Raw genomic sequence first — 6,000 nt, 5'->3', positions numbered from 1 at the left:
AGAAATTCATTATTTATTTATAAGTCCACCATCAGTCATGGGATGGGAAATATTCTTATGAATGAAACTCGAGTACAAAATCTGTGCCGCCCAGAGCGTGAAGATGTTTGCAGGAGATTAGCCATTTAAACTTCGGTTAGTAAACAAATGCTCTAGGAGGATGACGTTTCCAAAAGGACTGGGGTTCAGACGCTTTTCTAAACCACGCATATAAATAAATCAGTCAAGAGGGCTAGAAACAGTATATAAGCAGCGGTTAGCATCGCACTTTCAAAATGAATTGCAACCATTTAGTTTCAAATGATGGACATAAAGGAATTACGGGCAAAGTTCAAACAGATTGTAAATCCAGGTCTGGACAAGTATGTGCTTCGTAAGTGGATTGAGGACACCTTCCTTAAATAACGAAATTAGGAAAATGCTGAGGAAGCAAAGGCTTTTGCACTCTCGGTTCCAAAGATGACCCGCAAATGACGATAGGCAAAGATTACTAGGGATTTGTGCGCCTGTGAAAAGATGTACACGCAAAGCATACAACAGCTATCAGCGTCCTACCTTGGCTAAAGATCTGACGGAGACCCCAGGGAAGATGTAGTCCTTTGTAGAATCGCTAAACGGGTCTAAGACTTCCATCAAATCAATCGTTGATGGGTCTGGTTTGGCAGCACACGGTAGCAGTAGAGACCCAAGTTTCACTTTCTACATTCAAGATCGTTCACGCGGGAGAAGTATACCATCCCGCAGCGCCCCGTACGGATAACATGGTAATAAGCATCCCTGGCGAAAAGAAACAACTGTAAGGCTTGAAGATAAATAAGTCATCAGGTCCGAATGAAATCCCAATTAGGTTTTACAAAGAGTTCTCAACGTCATTGGTACCTTAATTAGGTTGCATATATTTCGAATCTCTATACCAACGCAAAGTGCCAAGTGACTGAAAAAAAGTGCAGGTGACTCCAGAGTATAAGAAGGTTAAGAGAACGGACCCATAAAATTACAGACCAATACGCTTAAGATCGGTTTTCTGCAAAATTCAAGAGCGTATTCCGAGTTTGAATCTAATGAACTTCCTAGAGACCGAAAAGCTCATGTCAACGATTCAGCACGGCCTTAGAAGGTATCGCTCGTGCGAAACCCAGCTTGCTCTTTTCTCGCGTAATATAATGCGAACTATGGACGAAGGACAACAGCCAGATCCCATATTACTATAGTTCCGAAAAGCTTTGATACGGCACCGCATTTCGGGTTGTTAACGAATCTACGTGTCTACGGAACGACCTCGCAGATAAGCGACTTGCTTGAAGACCTCTTAAGTAATAGAACCTCGACGAGAAATGTTCATCGGAGACAGGGGTAGCATCAGCTGTGCCCCAGGCAAGTGTGGTCGGACCGCTGTTCTTCCCCATATACGTAAATGATATGGCTGATAACGTGGGCAGCGATCTGCGTTTGTTTACTGATTTTGCTGTGGTGTACAAGAATGCGTCGAAGGTTAGTGGCTGTAGGTTGATACAAGCTGATCTAGACAAATTTTCTAGTTTGTGTGAGGAACGGCAGTTGGCTCTTAATGTAGAAAAATGTAAGTTAACACGGATGAGTATAGAAAACAAACCGGTAATGCTCGGATACAATATCAGTAGTGTCATGCTTACGCTGTCATGGAGTTTAAATATCTGAGCGTAGCGTTGCGAAGCGAAATGAAATGGAACGTGTGTGTGAGGATTGAGGTAGAGAAGGCGAATGATCTAATTCGGTTTATTGGGGGAATTTTAGAAAAGTGCAGTTCGTTTGTAAAGGACCCTACTGCGACCTATTCTTGAGTACTGCTCGAGTGTGTGGGATGCGCTCAAGATCGGATTGAGAGCTCCTAGATTTGTTACTGGTACTTTCGATGAGCATGCAAGGAACTGAAGTGGACATCCCTGGAGGGAAAGAAGATATTCATATCGAAGAACACTTCTGAGACAGTTTAAAGAACCGGCATTTGAAGCTGACTGTCGAATGATCCCACTGCCGCCAACATATGTTTCGCATCGGGACTACGAAGATAACATACGAGAAATTAGGGTTCATGCGGAGGTATACAGACAGTCGTTTTTCCTTTGACTTATCTGCGAGTGGAAGAGGAAAGGAAACGACTAGTTGTCGTACAGCGTCCCTCCACCACGCACCGCGCGGTGGCTTGTGGAGTATGTATGTACATGCAGATGCAGAGGCACATAACTCCCTATTTCGAGCCCCTTCAGCACCACTGCCATTTTAACTACAATGAACTGTTTCTTCAAGCACAAACAGTCCGACTACGCTAGTTGTTGCAACGGTGTTAGACGTTTCACTCACTGGTTGTCCACTTGGCACGATGTTACACGAACTATTATCAGTTGCTGTATCTGTCTGCTAGAGTAGCAGCTACATCATATGCATCAGAATCTCGTTCCAATTCGAATCCTGCTTTTCTTCAACGTCTTTCCATTAGCGCATTACACAATCAGCCAGAACTGTATCTCCTGCGGAACCATCCCACTTCCCTGAAAACATTCTTATAGGACAAAATTGAAATTTACGAATGTCAGTAGGCTCACTCTACATACAAAAACGAACAAATAATTGTTAAATAATATGCATATTAATTGAAGTGTGTGATAGTTTGTTTCCGATATGCTGCTCATTTTGAATAATAGTCCTACATGTGTACTGCCAGGTCAAATACTGATGTATCGACGAGATGGAAAAGAGGTCATGTCAATTTTTTTTTTCAAATTATGTTTATTAGGCATAAATAATCTTTATATCTGTACGGTCCAAATGGTTCGGAGCACTATGGGACTTAACAGCTGAGGTCATCGGTCTCCTAGAATTTAGAACTACTTAAACCTAACTAACCTAAGGACAGCACACACATCGATGCCCGAGGCAGGATTCGAACCTGCGACCTTAGCGTTCGCGCGGTTCCAGACTGAAGCGCCTAGAACCGCTCGGCCACACCGGCCGGTTAATATCTGTACGCATCGTCGGGTAAAACACGGAGTCATGTCCCATGAACAGAAGGACCCGTTGGAAGGCTATTGAGTTAGAGCCGGAGATGACCACATAGAAAACCGTGTGGTGGACGTCCTTCAATAGCGAAGAAGAAACTAGATGATGAAAAGGAAATTCTACAATACATACTTGACGAGCACGAAAAATGTTATGACACTACCTGCCAGTGGCCAGCCAAGGATGGACCATATCAAGACGGAGCATACCCACCTTGTCTGCTTTGCTGTATTTTGTTTGTGATTGTATTTGCGGTACATTTTGAACAAAGTTCTTCGTCAGTGATACACTCTTTTATTTCCATACATGAATGCGAATGATATAAACTTCAATAACACAGGCCTTCCGCTGCAAACAGAACACTAGTTGCCTCATCAACATCATCACGTAAGAAAAATGGTCGTCCCCAGTACTTTCAAACTCGGTTACTGACTGCAGCATATGTCTAAAGTGTGTTGTACAAAGACAAATATTGCTTCATCCTTGGACCAGTTGCTGCATGGCAAATCCAAGATCAGATTCTTAACGCCATTTTGCAGTGAACCACTGTTTTGTGTTTGCTAGAAAATTTACTTTTCGGATCCTTCTTCCAACTGCATTTATAGTTTATCGGTGGCTAACAATTTCGAGATAATCTCTAAATCAATATTACCTGCAATGTCAGCTTTTCATTACACGAACCATTTCACAGAAAATAATGAGTAAAACTGGGTGTAATTAAGAACTGAATCCACGAAATTTCACAGTGGTATGGAATACTTTAGGAGAAAAGTAACTTTCGCATGATGTATCACTACCAAGTAACAGAGCTCCATGACACTTGGAACAGACAAGAAAAGAACTACTGCAATATAATGGAGAGGGTAACTAAATGAAATACACAATGAGACGAAGAGAAGTTCCTCTTTTCAAAAAATTGTGTGTGAAATGTTATGGGACTTAACTGCTAAGGTCATCAGTCCCTAAACTTACACAGTACTTAACCTAAACTATCCTAAGGACAAACATATACACCCATGCTCAAGGGAGGACGCTGCTGGGACCATCAGCACAAAGTTGCACTTTTATTCGAAGACAATATTTCCACTGATGCCACCGCGATTCATGCTGGTCGCCTGGATGTTGCAAAAGACGGGACATGTCTCTTAATAGAGTATGTGTGTGCAATGTGTGCTGTGTGTCCTGAGAGTTTTTTCGCGGTGGTACTAAACGCAAGCTCTGCGACGTGCTCTCATGTTGCCCACATCGCTGGTAAAGAAATATTGTGGTAGATAGGGGGACAACTGTTGGATGGTTATCGGTGCATTTCCTTTACTTTTGACGGCTCCCTCACATGTGCAATTCGATGCCGTCGAGCACAGTCGATCACTATAATGAAGGCAGGGCCGAATGCACTCCTTAAAAGACACACACGGAGATGGAGCACAGTGTCACAATAATCTTGACTAATGAGTGTATCGTGTTCAAATATTTTGAGGCCAGTAGCTAGATGCAGTAATATTCCTTCCCACATCATAAAATACAGACCACCACAACGATCACGTTCGACAATGGTCTGTGTACCCTGTGTAGTGGTCGAGGTGTTGTGCTGTCGGGAGGCACAATAGTTATTCGGAATACTAATTTCCAGTTCTTTGAACACAGTACACTCTCTGGGCGGTTACACTGTGACACTGTACAACCATGTCCGTGGTGTATTCGGCCTAGGATAAATTTGATATGTGACAAGACGCGACCATGGTCCATCGACCTGGTGTAACAAGAAACGTTATTCATTCAACCAAGAAACACGTCCCTATTGACTCACAGTCCAATCTTGATGATCCTGTACATACTGCCATTGTAACTGATGATGTCTGGCATCACGTAGGCGTCGTCTGCTTTGAACCCCGAAGTTCAGCAATGTACGTTAAATGGTGTGCTCTACGAAACACGTTTGGCTACAGAAACATTTCACTCTGCACCACAGACAGGCGTCTATCCTCCTTTACAACGCAGGTAAGCCAGCGACCTACACGTTCTGTGATCAGGTGCGGGTGTTCAACGACTTTTCGTCTCGTCGTTATTTCGGCATAGTTCAACTAGTTCTTGGACTAAGGATGTTTAATAGACTAAATGCTGACTTCAAAGAACTGATTGAAAATATTTTTAAAGCTAAATTATACAAGCTACTAGTGAACAATCCGTTTTACACCATTGATGAGTTTTTTGAAGATGAAAATACTGTATTCTAATGTGTACATATTTTATGTTAACCTATTTACATCAATATAGTAGTCTATGTAGAGATATATGCTCTTGACTTTGTCTTTTACTGTAATCGGCCTAATGACAATAAAATTTTATTGTTATTAATTATTAATATTATCACAGATGCTGTGGACAGAAGCACTTGAACAAACGATCAACTTGGCTCCTGGTAAAAATATTGTTACTATTCTTTCTGCATCATATCCAGGCTCTCCCAGAAGCCTAGTTGCAGACAAATAAAACAAAAAGAGTTAAGTATCTGCTATGTTTATTTCCAAGAAATGGCACATATTTAAGATTATAGGTCACTGTAGTCTCTTCTTACTAAACAAACATTTCATTCCTAACAGCTTCAGTTCCCCATCACTCTGGAGCTTCATCCCTACCGAAGGAGTTCATAACCATTTTAAGAACAGTGTGACAACAATATTTGCTCTCGTGAACAGTATGTAACTACTGGGTAGTCAAAGCCATTCGACGAAATTTTATCGTAAGCGGAAGTAGGAAATGGTGATTATGCTTTTTCAGCGCTCATACTTTGTCCTGTGGCGTGATCATAGGGGGATGCGACATTGACATATGTACGAATAAAACGTCAAATGGTCCCTCTAAGGGCTTCTCCTCCCCCCCCCCCCCTCCCCCAAGCCCCCCCCTTCCACTCCGGCAAAAAATTGGATCGCAGTCGTCTACATTTATTGAAAATTTTAAAAATGC

This window comes from Schistocerca gregaria, chromosome 4 (assembly GCF_023897955.1).
Source record: "Schistocerca gregaria isolate iqSchGreg1 chromosome 4, iqSchGreg1.2, whole genome shotgun sequence".
NCBI classification, from domain to species: domain Eukaryota; kingdom Metazoa; phylum Arthropoda; class Insecta; order Orthoptera; family Acrididae; genus Schistocerca; species Schistocerca gregaria.
The sequence above is the reverse complement of the archived record's forward strand: the minus strand, read 5'-3'. Positions refer to the sequence as shown.